A 20514-nucleotide genomic window follows, 5' to 3' on the forward strand; every position below is an offset into this window, starting at 1 on the left:
TTATGCTTGACTGTTTCCTGTCATCTCTTTTCCTGCATGGGAGCTGAAAACAGATGACACAGAGGCTTTAAAAACCAATGGTTTTGGATTGCAGTGCAAACAGTTACTGATAATTGGAGTGGTTTCCTCTGGGACCAGCAGATGGCTGTAATTAGAATTTAGTGAACAGCTATTAAATACTATTGATATTCTGTGGTATCAAACAAACCTATATCTTTAATATTATCTTTAATTGTAACTCTGGAGTGATTATCCAGAAAGAGTATTTCAGTTTGGGGACCATTTAAGATAAAACTTTGTCAAAATATAAAATTCATTATTGAATGCAAATTTCAAAAAGTTGCTTTATTTGCCTTTCTTATCTTCATATGATAGCTTTATAATTTTATGATGTTGCCAAATATACAACAAAGCGCCACAACACGTAGCATGAAAAAATGTGGCAAAGATGCAAAGCCAAAGTTGAATCTGTTTCTCCTTTCTTGCACCAATGGATAATTGTCGTGGATCATTCCTCCAGGAGGGGCCATGACCAAGGAAAATATGAATGAATGTCTTGTATCCAGTGCCAGCAGTAAGTTTCAATTCTTTCTCTAGTGGTCTGTCACCCTCCATGTGCTGCACATCTGCACACATACGAAAGTCTTGGAGAATGTGTGGCAATGTTGTAATTCTGCCACTTCCACTTCCAGCTGGTAACCACCCCCTCTGTCCCGCCCCACCCCCACCCCCACCCCCACCACCTTTAAAAACAATGTTTACAATATTACAGGGGTTTCTGAATAGGTCTTGTGTCAATTTTCCTTTTGCTTAACAGTTCATTATCAGCATGAGAAAGGGAGGATGGCCCTTTTAACTGCTGGCACGGCGACCGTCCTTCCTTCTCACCGAGCACCCTCGGGTGAAAAAAATGTTTGGCGTTAAACCATCCCTTTTCTAATTTACATATTCATCCAGAAACACTCCATGCCAAGCTGCCAGATAGAACAGATTTTTCTTTTGTGCTGTGGTGCATGTGATTGCTTTGGTCTACATTATCACCAATGTTAATCGCATAGAGGTGAGCTCCTTGTCTTTGATCTGTACGATACAAGTGATATTCACTAGCACTGTGCGTTAAAGCAATAAGTAACAAGTCATTTTAAATATTGTCATGTCAGTAACTGTCTGGCATAAATGGATCAACTGGCATAACACAAGTTGAGGTGTAGCCAAGTAATGTTGAATGGAAGCCATTTTACCAGGAGCTGATTTATACTTTCATGAGGTGTCCCCTGCAGTGATTTAACATAAAAGTCTTTTTTTAAATCACATAAAACAATTGCATAATTTCAGTGTCACAATGAAGCCCAAATGCTCTTCATGTATGTGGTATAAACCTAAACACTGTTCATACTTGAATATGGCATCATGAGATTCCACTCTACTGTCACACAAAGGTCAATCACCTTCTAGTAGTAAGCAAGTGAGTTACTTTTTCCTCTCCTCCCCCTCACCCCCCACCAGCATTGTGTCATCTGGTAAAGCAAAGAGGAAGCACCTTATTTGCATTTGAACTTGTGAAGAACATTTGAGATCATAATGCTGCTTCAGCAAAGCTGGCCGCCTGCCAGTCAGGAAGAACACCTCTGAAATGTGACTAAAAATAATGGCACTCTCAGCCAAGCCCAGAGTTTGTGTGTGTGTGCCTAAAAGCCACCAACTGGTCTGCTATTTGGTTATGGAACTGAGCACATCTGTTTTTGTCAGCTGTTACATAGCTAATTCTCTATCATTGTGAAGCATTGGAGACCATTTTGTTATATTACCTGTGTCAAAGTCTTCCAGTTCCCTTGAGGCTTATGTTCTTTGTGAGCCTCATGGCTGTGAGCTCTGAAAAATGTTCTGTACAGAGGTTTAAATAGGGTTAAAGAAGCTGCAATATGTTTGCGATGAAACATGATTTTTTTTCTAGTCCTTATCCAGAATGCCGTTTCATACCATGAAAATAGCCCTGGGACCCTCTGTCTGCCACCTGTTGAATATGATGGGACCCAAGGCTACTTAAAGCCTGGCAACGTTCCATAGCAACAGCCCATCTTACTGGTTGTCATCCATCACTGCTATGTCTCTGCAGCAGTGAAAACCCACACACAAGTTATTTTTTTTAAATGTTCTTAAGTGATTAAAATTTCAGTTGGCTTTTTTCTGGAATAGAAATTACTGTGATAAGAAGCTGATTATCAGAGAAATAGTACCATAAATAATATTAGTAATTAGACTGTCTCAATGGAGAGAAGAAATACTATTTCTGTTGTACTGGAGTGTGCATCAATGACATTTGTTACAATGCAGCTAATCAGAAATGATTGATTTTACATTCTTTAGAAGTCATCTTAGTTCCTGTCAACACTGAACATTTAGTGTACATTTTTGACCCTGTGTCTCTACTGCTCGTTTTTGTTTCTCCTGCATCACTGTGACTGGGCATTGCCAGTGCATCCCTGCACAACTTACCATTGCAGATATAAAGGTAAATTCATTGATTCCCATGCTTCTAGTGTGGAGTTGGACTTGAAGGGAATGTGGGTTAGAGAAACAGAGTTACAGTGTTGTAGTATCTCTGACACACGCTCTCTTAAAGTGTGGCTCCCCAAGTGGAATGAGTAAATTTACCCATTCGTAACAAGATAGATGAATTGACGGCACAAATAGAAATAAATGGGTATGATCTGATAGCCATTACAGAGACGTGGTTGCAGGGTGACCAAGGCTGGGAACTGAATATCAGGGGTATTTGACATTTTGGAAGGATGGGCAGAAAGGAAAAGGAAAAAGAGGTGGGGTAGCTCTGTTAATAAAGGATGCGATCAGTACAGTAGTGAGAAATGATCTTGGCTCGGAAGAACAAGATGTAGAATCAGTTTGGGTGGAGATAAGAAACAATAAGGGAAAGAAGTCACTGGTGGTAGTCTATAGGTCCCCTAACAGTAGGACACACTATAAATCAAGAAATAATGGGGGCTTGTAAGAAATAATTGTGGGCAATTTTAATCTCCATATAGATTGGACAAATCAAATTGTCAAAGGTAGCCTTGAGGATGAGTTCATAGAGTGCATTCAGGACAATTTCTTAGAACAATATGTTGAGGAACCAACCAGGGAACATGCTATTTTAGATCTGGTAATGTGTAAGGAGACAGGGTTAATTAATGATCTCATAGTAAAGGATCCTCTAGGGAAGAGTGATCATAACACGATAGAATTTCACATTCAGTTTGAGGGTGAGAAACTTGGGTCTGAAACTAATGTCTTAAACTTAAATGAAGGCAATTACAAGGGTATGAAGACAAAGTTGGCTAAAGTGGACTGGGAAAATAGATTAAAAGGTAAGATGGTAGATAAGCAGTGGCAGACTTTTAAGGAGATATTTCATAACTCTCAACAAAGAAAGACTCTACGAGAAGGATGAACCATCCATGGTTAACTAAGGAAGTTAAGGAGGATATCAAATTGAAAGAAAAGGCATATAATGTTGCAAAGATTAGTGGTAGGCCAGAAGATTGTGACATTTTTAGAAACTTGCAAAGGGTGACTAAAAAAATAATAAAGAGGGAGAAGATAGATTGTGAGAGTAAACTAGCAAGAAATATAAAAACAGACAATAAGAGCTTCTACAAGTATATAAAAAGGAAAAGTGTAGCTAACATAAACATTGGTCCCTTAGAGAATGAGACTGGGGAATTAATAATGGGAAACAAGGAAATGGCAGAGACTTTGAACAAATATTTTGTGTCTGTCTTCACGGTAGAAGACACTGAAAGCATCCCAATAGTAGTGGAAAATCAAGGGGCAAAAGGGAGGGAGGAACTTAAAACAATCACTATCACTAGAGAAAAAGTACTCGGCAATCTAATGGGACTAAAGGCTGACAAGTCCCCTGGACCTGATGGCCTGCATCCTAGGGTCTTAAAAGAAGTGGCTGCAAAGATAGCGAATGCATGGTTGTAATCTCCCAAAATTCCCTAGATTCTGGAAAGGTCCCATCGGATTGGAAAACCGCAAATGTAATGCCCATATTCAAGAAACGAGTTATACAGAAAGCAGGAAACTATAGGCTAGTTTGCCTAACATCTGTCATTGGGAAAATGCTGGAATCCAATATTAAGGAAGTAGTAGCAGGACATTTAGAAAATCATAATACTATCAAGCAGAGTCAACATGGTTTTATGAAAGGGAAATCGTGTTCGACAAATTTGTTAGAGTTCTTTAAGGATGTAACGAGCAGGGTGGATAAAGGGGAACCAGTAGATGTAGGGTTTTTGGATTTCCAAAAGGCATTCGATAAAGTGCCACATAAAAGGTTACTGTACAAGTTAAGAGCTCACGGTGTTGGGGGTAATATATTAGCATGGATAGAGGATTGGCAAACAAACAGAAAACAGAGAGTCGGGATAAATGGATCATCTTCAGGTTGACAAACTGTAACTAGTGGGGTGCCACAGGGATCAGTACTGGGGCCTCAACTATTTACAATCTATATTAATGACTTAGTTGAAGGGACCAAGTGTACTGTAGACAAATTTGTTGATGATACAAAGATAGGTGGGAAAGCAAGTTGTGAGGAGGACACAAAGGGCTCGATTTTGCCAGGCCCGAGGAGGCGGGATTGGAAGTGTGTGAGGTGTTAAAATGGCAAAAAATGGCATGCAGCTCCGATCCCGCCTCCAAGCAATTTTCCCAGAATCGGGGTTTCAGACCCTTAAGGCCCTTAACAACCAGTTAATTGCTTCTATAATCCCATTTTGAGAGGCCTTTCTGATTTTAACACTTTTCCCCCATCCTGCACGTCTCCTCTGGAACACACCAGTTAATCCTGGCGGCTTCACAAGTGGATTGCTTACTAACAGCTGCAGCTCCACCATTAAAAAGGAGTTTTCACCAATGATCATTTACAGGCAGAACTTTGTTGTCTCAGGTCTGGGGGAACATTTAGCAGGCATATTCATTGTTGTGGAAGTTTGGAGCCTGATACCCATCTCCAGTGTGACCTCCTGGGAAACCCCTCTCCCCACCTTGACTGAGCGCTTCCTCAACTGAAGCATATACCAGAAGCATGGGAACCATTTATTTCCTTTCCTCCTGGACATCAGATTCAGACGAAGACCAGCCGCAGCAGCAGCAGAACCATGAACAACAGCACCACCAACAGCAGTAGCAACAACAGGAGCGCCAAGCTGCTGCTCACCCACCTAAAGCTGCACAGGCCAGAAGGTGCCAGCGCGCGACCACATTGCTGCCCGGGATGCAAGGGATGCACTCATGTTGGCCAGATTTGCTTAGCCTGCATAAGGCCTCACACCTTCTTACCAGAACATCAACAATGGACAAGAACCTGCGGATTCCTATCACTCTGACCACTATACTGACAATTGCAAGTCGCTCGAAGCCCTCAATGTGGAAGTCCCACTTGCGAAATGACACTGGCCACAACTTCAACAGTTTGCCATCAGAATTTTTTTATCACAACAAGCAACTGATGGCATTTCAAAAATAAACACAACATAACACCCAAGTGACTACCCTTGTGACTACTTGTGCATTATCTTCCTCTTACGCGTGCTGCTACATGGTGCTTCCCCTGTGGCTTCAGCAGATGTGGAGGCCTCTTGCTCACTTTCTTGCTGCTCTTGTCTCGACACCTTTGGCGGCCGTCCTCTGGGGTTGCGAACCTGTGTGGGCTCGGCAACAGTCTGCTGTTCCTGTGGTTGTGCAGGGGATGAGGTGCCCATCTCAGTTGGGTGAGGACTCTGGTGGGACTCTGACCGAGGGCTTTGCAGTGGCATGGTCGTGTGAGCGCTTGGAGAGGAGCCCCCACTCCCTTGTTGTCTGCCATCAACATCCCTCTCATGGGTCAGCCCACTTCAGAGATAGCAAGTGGCTTGACAGCATCTTGATGCACTTCAGGGGGGCCATGAGGATCCGTTTCTGCACTGGAAGTTCTACTCCAGCGGACTTCCATGAAGGTTTGATTTCTATGCTCAATAGCTGACCATCGCTCCTCAAGAGATGCCAATCAATTCTGAACAATCACCATGTTTTCAACGCTCTGGCGACTTAGCTCCTCCATGGCCATAGCCATCCTCTCCTCTACCATAGCCATCCTTTCCACGGAGGTTGCCATCCTTTCCATGGTGATGCATTCATGCACCAATGTCTCCACAAAGGCTCTGCTCATGTTCACAATGGATTCCTCCATTCGCTCCACACTCACAGCGACCCTGGAGATAAAACCTGCCAGAGACTCCTGCACCTGTTCCTGGAGTTCCAGCACCGCTCTCCTTCTGGATGCACCCAGAGGCACAGGGTCAACATGCAGCTGAGCCGAGCTGGAAGAGTCCTGCGCCCTCCGACGAGGACTCTCCACCGTTGTCCCTGTCTCCACAATCTGCTGATGCTCACATGTGAGCTGTGATACACCAGGTGACAACACTACTCTGTCTCGCGAAGGTCCCATCGAGGTGTGAGTGTCTGTGCTGGTGCTGGGTGTGCTAAATTCTGCTGACGCTGCGCCCTCAGAGGTTGCAGCTTCCTCTGAGGAGTCTTGAAGCTCAGGCTCTTCCTCCTGGACAGTGGGGACGGGGGCTCTCGATTGTCCTGTGGGGGAGTAAAGGAAAGAGTTAGAGATGTGAGGTCAAGGTTGCATGCACATTGAATTGTGCAGATGATCATAAGTCAATCTGTTAGAGCATCAGAATCATTATCAGTCACTCATGCAATGTCAATGAGAGAGATGCCAAACTATTCTGTCACCAGCTTGCTGTGATGCGCCCGTCTGTCCCTCCCTCACTTGCAAATCTTTCTCGACACTGGCGATTTCCAGGGCCGCCTCCTCTGAGGTGGTGAGCTGGGCTACTGAGGGTGGCCCTCCTCCTGTCCTCACTCTTTCCCTCGTATTGTGGGCTCTCTTTTCCTGCAATGAGGGACAAAAGTGGAGTTTGAGTGAGAATGAAGGAGTGAGTGTAGAGAATCCATAGCATAGATGCTTAGAAGGAGACAAAGGGCCCTCCCTGTGTGTTGTAAGTTGTTGTCATTGCATCACAGTGATACATAGAAACATAGAAGATAGGAGCAGGAGTAGGCCAGTTGGCCCCTCGAGACTGCTTCGCCATTCAATAAGATCATGGCTGATCATCCAAATTCAGTACCCTGTTCCTGCCTTCTCTCCATATCCCTTGATCCCTTTAGCCTTAAGAAATATATCCAACTCCTTCTTGAATATATTTAATGAATTGGCCTCTACTGCCTTCTTTGGCAGAGAATTCCGCAGGTTCACCACTCTCTGGGTGAAGAAATTCCTCCTCATCTCTGTCCTAAATGGCTTACCTCTTATCCTTAGACTGTGACCCCTGGTTCTGGACTCCCCGACCATCGGGAACATCCTTCCAGCATCTAGTCTGTCTAGTCCTGTTAGAATTTTATAAGTTTCGATGAGATCCCCTCTCATTCTTCTAAACGCCAGCGAGTACAAGCCCAATCAACCCAATCTCTCCTCATACTTCATTTCTGCCATCCCAGGTATCAGCCTGGTGAATCTTCGCTGCACTCCTTCCATGGCAACAACATCCTTCCTCAGATAAGGCGACCAAAACTGCACACAATACTCAAGATGTGGTCTCACCAAGGCCCTGTACAACTGCAACAAGACATCCTTGTTTCTGTACTCAAACCCTCTCGCTATGAAGGCCAACATACCATTTGCCTTCTTAACCGCCTGCTGCACCTGCATGCTTACTTTCAGCGACTGGTGCACAAGGACGCCCAGGTCTTGTTGCACTTCCCCTTCTCCCAATCTATTGCCATTCAGATAATAATCTGCCTTCCTGTTTTTGACACCAAAGTGAATAACCTCACATTTATCCACGTTATATTGCATCTGCCATGCTTTTGCCCAATCACCCAACCTGTCCAAATCATCCTGGAGTTTCTCGGCATCCTCCTCACAGCGCACACGCCCACCCAGCTTTGTGTCGTCTGCAAACTTGAAGATATTACATCTAGTTCCCTCGTCTAGATCATTAATATATATTGTGAATAGCTGGGGTCCAAGGAGCGATCCCTGCGGTACACCACTAGTCACTGCCTGCCACTCGGAAAAAGAGCCGTTTATTCCAACTCTTTGCTTTCTGTCTGCCAACCAGTTCTCTATCCAAGTCAATACCTTGCCCCCAATCCCATGTGCCTTAAATTTAAATGCTAATCTCTTATGCGGGACCTTATCAAAAGCCTTTTGAAAATACAAATACACCACATCCACTCTTTCTCCCTTATCTATTTTACCAGTTACATCCTCAAAAAATTTCAGTAGATTAGTCAAGCACGATTTACCTTTTGTAAATCCATGTTGACGTTTTTCCAAGTGCTCTGCTATTACATTCTTTATAATGGACTCTAGCATTTTCCCCACTACCGATGTCAGGCTTACCGGTCTGTAATTTCCCATTTTCTCTCTATCACCCTTTTTGAACAGTGGGGTAACATTAGCTACCCGCCAATCCATGGGTACAGTTCCAGAGTCTATCGAATTTTGGAAGATGACCAGCAATGCATCTACTATTTCTAGGGCCACTTCCTTAAGTACCCTAGGATGTAGATTATCAGGCCTTCGGGATTTATCAGCCCTCAATCCCATCAATTTCCCTAACACCATTTCCCTACAAATACTGATTTCTATCAGTTCCTCCCTTTCATTAGACCCTATGTTCCCCAACATCTTTGGGAGGTTATTTGTGTCCTCCTTTGTGAAGACAGAACCAAAGTATGTATTCAATTGGTCTGCCATTTCTTTGTTCCCCATTATAAATTCTCCTGATTCTGACTGCAAGGGACCTACATTTGACTTCACCAATCTTTTTCTCTTCACATATCTATAAAAGCTTTTACAGTCAGTTTTTATGTTCCCTGAAAACTTACTCTCATACTCTATTTTCCCCCTCTTAACTAATCCCTTTGTCCTCCTGTGTTGCATCCTAAACTGCTCCCAATCCTCAGGTTTACTGCTTTTTCTGGCCAATTTATATGTCCTCTCCTTGGATCTTATGCTATCCCTAATTTCCCTTGTTAGCCACGGTTGAGTCACCTTTTTTGTTTTATTTTTATGCCAAACTGGGATGAACAAATTCTGTAGTTCATCCATGCTATCTTTGAATGTTTGCCATTGCCCATCCACCGTCAACCCTTTGAGTGACATTCCCCAATCAATCCTACCCAACTCACACCTCATAACATCGTAGTCTCCTTCATTTAAATTCAGGACCCTAGTCTCTGAGTCAACTATTTCACTCTCCATCTTAATGAAGAATTCTATCATATTATGATCGCTCTGACCCAAGGGGCCTCGCACAACAAGATTGCTAATTAATCCTTTCTCATTACATAATACCCAGTCTAAGATGGCCTGATCTCTAGTTGGTTCCTCGACATATTGGTCCAGGAAACCATCCCATATACACTCCAGGAATTCCTCCTCCACAGTATTGTTACTAATTTGGTTAGCCCAATCTATATGTAGATTAAAGTCACCCATGATAACTGCTGTGCCCTTATTGCACGCTTCTCTACTTTCCCGTTTAATGCCATCCCCGACCTCCGCATTACTGTTTGGAGGTCTATATACCACTCCCACTAACGTCTTCTGCCCCTTGGTATTTCTCAGTTCTACCCATACAGATTCCACATCATCAGAGCTAATATCTTTCCCTTCAATTGTGTTAATCCCCTCTTTAACCAGCAATGCTACCCCACCTCCTTTTCCTTTTTGCCTATCTTTCCTGAATATTGAATATCCCTGGATGTTGAGTTCCCAGCCTTGGCCACCCTGGAGCCATGTTTCCGTAATCCCAATCATATCATATTCGTTTACCTCTATTTGCGCAGCTAATTCATCCACCTTAATACGAATGCTCCTCGCATTAAGACACAAAGCCTTCAGGCTTGTTTTTTTAACACTCTTAGATCTTTTAGAATTATTATTTACTGTGGCCATGTTCAATTTAAAGCCTGTCACTTTTGTTTTTCTCCTTCCTGTCTTTTGCTTTTATCCTTGTTTCCCTTTCCTCTGTTTCCCCGCTCAGGTTCCCAACCCCCTAACATTTTAGTTTAAACCCTCCCCCAGAGCATTAGCAAACACTCCCCCTAGGACATCGGTTTTGGCCCTGCCCAGGTGCAAACCGTCCGTTTTGTACTGGTCCCACCTCCCCCAGAACCAGTTCCAATGGCCCAGGAATTTGAATCCCTCCCCCTTGCACCATTCCTCTAGCCATGTATTCATCTGAAATATCCTTCTATTTCTACTCTGACTAGCATGTGGCACTGGTAGCAATCCTGAGATTACTACCTTTGAGGTCCTATTTTTTAATTTACCTCCTAACTCCCTTTATTCAGCTTTTAGGACCTCATCCCGGTTTTTACCTATATTGTTGGTACCTATATGCACCACAACAACTGGCTGTTCACCCTCCCCTTCCAAAATGTTCTGCAGCCGCTCTGAGACATCCTTGATCCTTGCACCAGGGAGGCAACACACCATCCTGGAGTCTCATTTGCAGCCGCAGAAACGCCTATCTATTCCCCTTACAATAGAATCCCCTATTACTATAGCTCTCCCCCTCTTTTTCCTCCCGTCCTGTGCAGCAGAGCCACCCCTGGTGCCAGGAAGTTGGCTGCTGCTGCCTTCCCCTGGTAAGCCATCCCCCCCATCAGTATCCAAAGCAGTATATCTGTTTGAGAGGGGGATGGGGAGTGTGAGGGCTGCATGGTCGAATAGTTAAGTGAATGTGACCATAGAGAGAGAGGGAATGGGTAAGGGTGCAGGGATGTAAGTGCCAAGTGGGATGTGGAGGAAGAGGTTGGCAAAGCAGAGTGCTGGTGAGGAGAGGTGATGGGGATCAGATTGAGGGTGATGGAAAGTCATACTCACTTTTCCTGTGCGGAGAAGGTCATGAAACCTCTTCCTGCACTGCAACCAGGTTCTGCGGTACATAGCGATTGAGTTGGCCTCCTGGGTCACTTGCATCTACACAGCTTTAGTCTGCTGGGGAGGCTTTTTCCTCCCTGAGGAAGGGAAAAGCACCTCCTTATTTGATCTTGCTCCCTCCACCAGAGCTTGGAGGGAGGGCTCATCGAACCTTGGAACACACTTTGGCCTACTGCTGGACATAGTTGCTGAATGAAGTGATCACAACAATGGGCATAAAGTTTGCAGTCTGCAGAAGAAGCAAGGCTGCTTGCAAGCCTTAAATCCAGCAGCATTGATGATGTCATTGGAGGCGACTTTCTGTATGAAAAGACTCATTGGGCCAGTGGTTTCCACACGCTGGAAATCAAGTGCCCAATTAGGGCAAAATCGCACTTTTTTCCCACTTCACATCGGAGTCGAGGTCCTGACACGAAAACCACTTGACACGCCCCAACCCGCCCCCAATGACAAAATCGAGCCCAAAGAGTTTGCAAAGGGATAAAGATAGGTTAAGCGAGTGGTCAAAAATTTGGCAGATGGAGTATAATGTGGGAAAATGTGAGGTTATCCACTTTGGTAGGAAGAATAGAAAAGCAAAATATTATTCAAAAAATGAGAGAGACTACAGAATGTTGCAGTACAGAGGGATCTGGGTGACCTCGAACTTGAAACACAAAAAAGTTAGCCTGCAGGTACAGCAAGTAATTAGGAAGGCAAATGGAATGTTGGCCTTTATTGCAAGGGGGATGGCGTATAAAAGTAGGGAAGACTTGCTACAACTGTACCGGGCATTGGTAAGACCACACCTAGAGTACTGCGTACAGTTTTGGTCTCTTTATTTAAGGAGGAATATACTTGCATTGGAGACAGTTCAGAGAAGGTTCACTAGGTCGATTCCTGGGATGAAGGGGTTGTCTTATGAGGAAAGCTTGAGCAGGTTGGGCCTATATTCATTGGAGTTTAGAAGAATGAGAGGTGATCTTATTGAAACATATAAGGTTCTGAGGAGGCTTGACAGGGTAGATGCTGAGAGGATGTTTCCCCTCGTGGGGGAATCTAGAACTAGGGGGCATAGTTTCAGAATAAGGGGTCGCCCATTTAAGATGGAGATGAGGAGGAATTTCTTCTCTCAGAGGGTCGTGAATCTTTGGAATTCTCTACCCCAGAGAGCTGTGGAGGCTGAGTCATTGAATATATTCAAGGCGGAGATAGACAGATTTTTGAACTACAGGGGAGTCAAGGGTTATGGGGAACAGGCAGAGAAGTGGAGTTAAGGCCAAAATCAGATCAGCCATGATCTTATTGAATGGCGGAGCAGGCTCAAGGGGCCGAATGGCCGACTCCTGCTCCTATTTCGCATGTTCTTATGTTTAAAAAGTTACTCAATTTCAAAGACTTCTGCAAAATCCTTCCTAATATAGAATTCTACATTTCCGCTATCATCATCCAACTCCTCAAAGTTGAAAGCAGACACAGAAATAAATTCACAATTCTATGTGATCAAGCTATCTTTTACTTTACGTTCACCAATAAATCCAACACAATATATTCTCCCTTTCTACAACTACTTCTACAACTACTTCTTAACATCTTGACTACGCTTTGTGCCAGCGAATTTATTTACTCCAATTCCTAATCTACTACTCCTTCAAAGTACATAGGATTACATAGGATATATGGCACAGAAACAGGCCATTCGGCCCAACTCCTCCATGCTGGCATTGATGCTCCACTCGAGCCTCCTCCCGTCTTTCCTCATCTAACTCCATCAGCATTACCCTCTATTCCCTTTTCCCCATAAGCTTATCTAGCCTCCCGTTAAATGCATCTATGCTATTTGCTTCAATCACTCCCTGTGGTAACGAGTTCCATATTCTCACCACTCTCTGGGTAAAGAAATTTCTTCTTAATTCCCTATTTGATTTCTTGGGTGGCGATTTTCCCTACCTTGGTGGGTCTGTGGCGGGCGACATCGGTGGCGGGTCCGGCCCTGCTCTTGCCACCATCCCGGCTTCCGACATAACTTTCCGATGATTGGGCTTGTTAAGCTCGCCCAGCAAGTTTGCCGGCCAATTAGAGTAAGCGGGTCTGATGACGTCATTTGATGATGTGTCATCAGCCAGTTTCCTTAAAGGGACCATGTGCAAATTTATTTTGACAGTTGTGCTGTCAGTGTCCTACAGCATTGAGGTGCTGCAAACACTGACAAGCACTGCACAGAGGTGCATGGCTGCACCCAGGCTCTCCCATGACTCACTCCATATGCTTATGGAGGGAGTCACAGCATGCAGGAAGGTTCTCTTCCCTTCCAATGGATGGAAGAGACCTCCCTGGGAGACCAATGCAGCCTGGTTGTACATTGCACAGGAGGGCACAAGCAGGGATGTCATCAGGAGAACCTGGCTGCAGTGATGCAAATGTTTGAATGATCTGAGTAGATCACGAAACATTACTGCAAAGCCACACTCAACCTCATCCTGCTGTGCCACTCATCACACCCCCATCACTCTGCTTTCCCTACCCTACTCCTGCACATCCTTACTCACACCAACTTACCTTGCACTTCCACCCATCCCTCTCTATCTGCATTATCACTTCCCCATCTCACTAGCCACAACTCACACTCACCCTCATCCTAGTGCAATCATACCAACTAACAACACACAAGGGTAGGCACTTGTGTGTTTTAGCCAATGTTCATTTGAAGTTTCTGTTAATGTGCTGCCAAACATTGAAATCTTTATTTTCAACACTTTGCATTCTTGGACAGCTTTGTATGCACCTTTGGAAGTGGCTTAGTGAGTTGCAGTGAATGGTGAGACATAATGGTACCCCCCACAATGGTGATGAGTGTGAAAGGAATGGCTTGGCAATGTAGGGATGCTTTATGTTGTTGGTGTAGGGTGGTGCCAACCTGGTGCATCACGTGGCAGCTAGGGTGTGCAGCATCAAGTGACGTAAACGTGGCCATGGTGAGGCTGGCGTCCCGGCCAGCAATGTGGTTGGGTGCTGATGCCCTCTGTACTGTGAAGCATCAGGTGATTGCGGAGAAGATTGGTGTAGTTGTTGGTGCTGCTGGTATGCCTGGTGATGCTGGTGTTGGGGCTGATCATGGTCAGATTCTGAGGACCAAGGTGAGAAAGTATAAAGTGCACCCATGCTGATGGAATAGATGGCAGGTGAAGTAGAGATGGCATAAGCGATCTGTCAATGGTGAGAGAGGTAATGAGGTCAGATTGGATGGTGACTTGTGTAAAGACTTGCAGCATTCTGAATATGTAGTGGAAATGCAGTTTAGAGAAGCTAGTGATTAAGGGAACATTTCTCAATCAGCTGGGAGCTTTGACTTGACATTTGAAGCTGTCAACTCATCAGCTGATTCAATGGCAAGTGACCTCCCTCCTCAGCATCACAGACAAGGTCTAGGCACAGCGGGAAACCAGTGGGCGACCTGCCAAATTCAAAAAGCTGGGAAAAAAGCAGTGATAAGTGGCTGTAAACAAGCCACTAACGATTTGAATTGGATCCCCCGCTGCTGCCAGTTGGGTCTGCTCAGTGCTGGCAGACCCGACATCGGGAAATGCAGGTGTGCACGTTTTGACAGCGGGTTCACAGCTGACCCGCCACCCATCCCGTCCACTGAGTACCGTCAAAATTGCGTCCTCGGTGACCATCTTACATTGATGGCCTCTAGTTTTGCTCTTCCCCACAAGTGGAAACACTCTCTCTATGTCTACTCAATCAAAACCTTTCATAATTTTATAGACCTCTATTAGGTCATCCATCAGCCTTCCCTGTTCATTCTTTCCTGATATGTATAACCTCGTATTTCTGGTATCATCCATGTAAATCTCTTTTGCACCCTCTATATCCTTTTTATAATATGATGACCGGAATTGCAGGAACAGTGTCATAGTGGCTATGTTACTGGACTAGTAATCCAGAGATGTGAGTTCAAATCTCATCACAGCAGCTGGGGAATTTAAATTCAATTAATTAAATAAAGCTGGAATAAACAGCTAGTATCAGTAATGGTTGCCATGAAACTACCAGATTGTCGTAAAAACCCAATTGGTTCACTAATGTCCTTTAGGGAAGTTAAATCTGCCGTCCTCACCCAGTCTGGCCTACATGTGACTCCAGACCCACAGCAATGTGGTTGACTCTTAACTTCCCACTGAAATGGCCTAGCAAGCCACTCAATTGTACCAAACCGCTACGAAAAATTCACTGTGGGAGTATCTTCACCACACAGACTGCAGCGGCCCAAGAATGCGGCTCACCTCCACCTTCTCAAGGGCAATTAGGGATGGGCAATAAATGCTGGCCTTGCCAGCGATGCCCACAACCTGTGAATGAATATAAAAAATTGTACACAGTACTCCGAGTGTGGCCTAACCAAGCTTCGATACAAGTTTAGCATAACTTCTCTACTTTTCAATTCTATCCCTCTAGAAATAAACCTTAGTGCTTGGTTTGCTATTTTTATGGCCTTATTGACCTGTGTTGCTACTTTTAGTGATTTGTGTATTTGTACTCCCAGATCCCTTTGCTCCTCTACCCCATTTAGATTCTTATTTTCCAAGTAATATGTGATCTCCTTAATTTTCTTACCAAAGAGTAGTACCTCACATTTATTGGTGTTGAAATTAATTTGCCAATTATATGCCCATTCTACAAGTTTATTAATGTCTTCTTGTAAGTTGTTGCAGTCCTCCTCGGTATTGACTATCCACCTCAATTTGATGTCATCCTCAAATTTAGCAGTTGTGTTTCTCAGTACTCCCTACGTGCCATGAAGATAGGTGGCTGGGATGGTTTCCCTGGCGCCTTAAAGTCCTGAGGTGACGCTCATCTCAGGATAGTTGCTGTCCCAAAGGGACCAGCTTCTGAGAGCCTGGTCCATGTCTGAAGCTCTTTCATGTAAAGACATTGGAGGGGGCCTTAAGGAACCGGACTCACTATCACTTTCCAGAGAGACAGTGACATCTATACCCACTCCTTGCAGCCCACTGTTGCTAGGTGCAGGCTGTAAAGTGCTACTGGTTGCTGTCATCACAAATTCTGAAGTGGTGCCAGACTGCCCTGACCGCCACCAAGATGCTGCAGTTTGCAGCCAGACCCATCTAAGGCCAGAGCTCCCCAATGTCGATCACCATGGCCATCTCAAATAGTGCCCTCAGTGAATGATCAGCAGCCTTCAGTTTCTGAGGATTCACTAAGTAAGGCTCTGACTTCTGGCAAAGTTCATTGATAGTCTTCTTGTACAACTTTTGGTACTGGCATGACATATTGTAAAGCACTACAGAGTGGTAAATGGAAATCTTTTGCCTAGTCATGCAACAGAATTTCAAGAGAATCCCTGAACTGAAGCAAACTACAGCTTTTGAAATAGAGCTTCCCAGACAAGCTAAGAATATTGCTGAATATACTATTGAAATTATCACATACTATTATCAAAGTATAGAACTGGACAGGATTCACAGCAGGGAAAAAAACTTTCTGCATTGATCCAAGCACAATTAATAATTCCCCATCAATTGATGAAATGAAACATTTGATCTTTAGATCAAAGGGTTTTTTCTGCTCTTCAGTTATAAAAGGAAACTGCCAAATCCACACATATGCGACACTCAGACACCTCATCTTGCAAAGGTGAATGCATAATGAAATAGTCAGGTCTTCTTGCAATGAGAATCATTGTATAAGAGTTGTAACTTGGTTAAAAGTCTGAAACCCCCAGCATAATACTCTCATAACTGAACATCCATTCTAGAATTTGTGGTGGATCAAAATCCTTTCAGTGAACGATATTACCTTCTGAACAAGGTCGAAATCCTTTCAGTGAGCGATAGATATCGCCCTCTGAACAAAGTTGAAATCCTTTCAGTGAGCGATATTGCCCTCTGAACAAGGCTGAAATCCTTTCAGTGAGCGATATCGCCTTCTGAACAAGGTGGAAATCCTTTCAGTGAGCGATATCGCCCTCTGAACAAGGTTGAAATTCACACATTGGTAAATTTTGTGAAAATGGCTACATGCTGTATCTGTTATAATCAAGTGAGGTTATTCCTCAAACTTGGAGTAATTATGTCACAATCATTATTCATTAATTGTTAATGAACATCACTGGATACTGGCACTTCACTTTGGTATGAATAATCGCTACTACAGTGAAATGGGCCTTAAATTGAATAAAACCTTCACGTAAAATTAAACCTAAATTTTATTTAAAAATAATCAATAGCAGAAAGTGATTACTAGGCTATAATCTAATTTTGGTTTTCAGGAAACAGTTATAAATCACTTTGTGCTTCATTCTCCTGCATAGGTATACTACCCATGCCCCCTCTTCTATTAGATTACAGTCTTGTAATTACTCTTAGCTGCTTGTTTATTTTATATATTGCTATACGTGTATATATTGCTATATATCTGTGTGATATTTTAGATTGATTCCCCTTCCCAGTTTATTGTGCACATGCTGCCAATTGTACTGTTTTCCTCAGTCATGTGCTCCTATCTGAGGAACAGCCGACTGTGAACTCCTTCCTTTCTCAATCACTCAGCCCACTACACCTGTCACAAAGCGTACAATGGGATATACTAAAGCTAATGATTTTGATGTGTCCATCACAAAACATGTAACAGGGTATTTGTAATTTGACTAGAAGTACCTACTCTTGAGCTGTTGTCGCAGGCCCGTTTTTAATGTAGACAATGCCACAACAATGCCACGGGAACGGTAGCATAGTGGTAACCTCACGGGACTAGTAATCCAGAGGCCTGGACTAATGATCCAGAGACATGAGTTCAGATCCCACCATGGCAGCTGGGGAATTTAAATTCAGTAAATTAAATAAATCTGGAATAAAAACCTAGTATCAGTAATGGTAGCCATTAAACTATCGGATTGTGGTAAAAACCCATCTGGTTCACTAATGTCCTTTAGGGAAGGAAATCTGCCGTCCTTACCTGGTCTGGCTTATATGTGACTCCAGACCCACAGCAATGTGGTTGACTCTTAACTGCCCTCTGAAATGGCCTAACAAGCCATTCAGTTGTAACAAACTGCTATGAAACACAATAATAAGAATGATGAAACCAGACAGACCACCCGGCATCGACCTTGGCACTGGACACGGCAATGGCACCCCCAGCCCAGTCAACCCTGCAAAGTCCTCCTCACCAGCATCTGGGGACTTGTGACAAACTTGAGAGAGCTGTCCCACAGACTAGTCAAGCAACAGTCTGACATAGTCATACTCACAGAATCATACCTTTCAGCCAATGTCCCAAACTCCTCCATCACCATCCCTGGGTATGTCCTGTCCCAACGGTGGCGGCACAGTGGTATACAGTCGGGAAGGAGTGGCCCTGGGAGTCCTCAACATTGACTCCAGACCCCATGAAGTCTCATGACTTCAGGTCAAGCATGGGGAAGGAAACCTCCTGCTGATTACCACGTACTCTCAACTGATGAATCAGTACTCCTCCATGTTGAACACCACTTGGAAGAAGCACTGAGAGTAGCAAGGGCACAGAATTTACTCTGGGTGGGGGACTTCAATGTCCATCATCAAGAGTGGCTTGGTAGCACCACTGCTGGCCGAGTCCTGAAATCTGGGCCTGCAACAGGTGGTGAGAGAACCAACGTGAGTCAAAAACCTACTTGACCTCGTCCTCACTGATCTACCTGTCGCAGATGCATCTGTCCATGACAATATTGGTAGCAGTGACCACCGCACAGTCATTGTGCAGACAAAGTCCCATCTTCACACCGAGGACACCATCCATCATGTTGTGTGGCACTACCACCGTGCTAAATGGGATGGATTCAGAACAGATCTAGCAGCTCAAAACTGGGCATCCATGAGGCGCTGTGGGCCATCAGCAGCAGCAGAGTTGTATTCCACCACAATCTGTGACCTCATGGCCCGGCATATCCCTCACTCTACCATTACCATCAAGCCAGGCGACCAACCCTAGTTCAACAAGGAGTGTAGAAGAGCATGACAGGAGCAGCACCAGGCGTACTTAAAAATGAGGTGCCAACCTGGGGAAGCTGCAACACAGGACTACATGCATGCTAAAAAGTGGAAGCAACACGCTATAGACAGGGCTAAGCGATCTCACAATCAACGGATCAGATCAAATCTGCCACATCCAGTCGTGAATGGTGGTGGACCATTAAACAACTAACGGGAGGAAGAGGCTCCATGAATATCCTCATCCTCAATGATGGCAGGTAACATTCGCGCCACAGAAGTGCCAGGCAATGACTATCTCCAACAAGCGAGAATCTAACCACCGCCCCATAACATTCAACGGCATAACCATCACTGAATCTCCACCATCAACATCCTGGGTTCACCATTGACCAGAAACTTAACTGGACCAGCCACATAAATACTGCGGCAACAAGAGCAGGTCAGAGGCTAGGTATTCTGCAGCAAGTGTCTCACCTCCTGACTTCCCAAAGCCTTTCCACCATCTACAAGGCACAAGTAAGGAGTGTGATGGTATACTCTCCACTTGGCTGGATGAGGGCAGCTCCAACAACACTCAAGGAGCTCGGCACCATCCAAGACAAAGCAGCCTGCTTGATTGGCACCCCATCCACCACCTTAAACATTCACTCCCTCCAACACCGACATACTGTGGCTGCAGTGTGTACCATCTACAAGATGCACTGCAGCAACTCGCCAAGGCTTCATCAGCAGCACCTCCCAAATCCGCGACCTCTTCCTCCCAGCAGGCGCATGGGAACACCACCAGTTCCAAGTTCCCCATCAAGTCACACACCATCCTGACTTGGAAGTATATCGCCGTTCCTTCATCATCGCTGGGTTAAAATCCTGGAACTCGCTCCCTAGCAGCACTGTGGGAGCACCTTCACCACACGGACTGCAGCGGTTCAAAAAGGCAGCTCACCACCACCTTTTCAAGGGCAATTAGAGATGGGCAATAAATGCTGGTCTTGCCAGCAATGCCCATATCCCATAAATGAATTAAAAAAAAAGCATTGTATGAAGCAGTTTCCTTTTAGCTATTCTCAAAAGTGAAATAGATGCACTCCAGTAGTTAACTTCTGATCTTACAGTAATTGTGTAATCTTTAGTGACGTTTGGCAGTTCTAAATACAACAAGAATTCAAAGCTACCATTATTAGCCAGAGCTACAAATTCTTGTTTGTCATCAAAAATGAAATGTGAGCAATTGGCAATGACAGACCAGTCTTAGTGCATCTTGTGCATATGCCATTTTGTTGTTATATGCCATCTGCTTATTCTTGTCTGTGTGTTACAGGTACTCTGTAATTGCCTCTGCCTAGCAGTGTGTGAAAAGATTGTGGGCAGTTGAAAAGCTAGGATCTCCGATAAACAATGTCTGAGATACAATACCACTTGATTTCATGTGTGTATGCATCATACAAAATACCAAACATTCTCCATATTAGATACACTGTTTCATAGTTAAGTATCCCCCATGTACGGGAAAGCTTTGAATGACTGTAC

At 44.3% G+C, this 20514-nt stretch overlaps 1 protein-coding gene across 1 annotated transcript in view; it reads left to right on the top strand.

Annotated features, from left to right (window-relative positions):
* The window catches only part of LOC147112804 (PC3-like endoprotease variant B), an 845811-nt gene that overhangs the window by 442189 nt on the left and 383108 nt on the right, over positions 1-20514 (top strand). The window lies entirely within an intron of this gene.

This window comes from Somniosus microcephalus, chromosome 9, assembly GCF_052327205.1.
Source record: "Somniosus microcephalus isolate GS21.2 chromosome 9, FLI_Smic_1.0, whole genome shotgun sequence".
In the NCBI taxonomy this organism is placed as follows: Eukaryota; Metazoa; Chordata; class Chondrichthyes; order Squaliformes; family Somniosidae; genus Somniosus; species Somniosus microcephalus.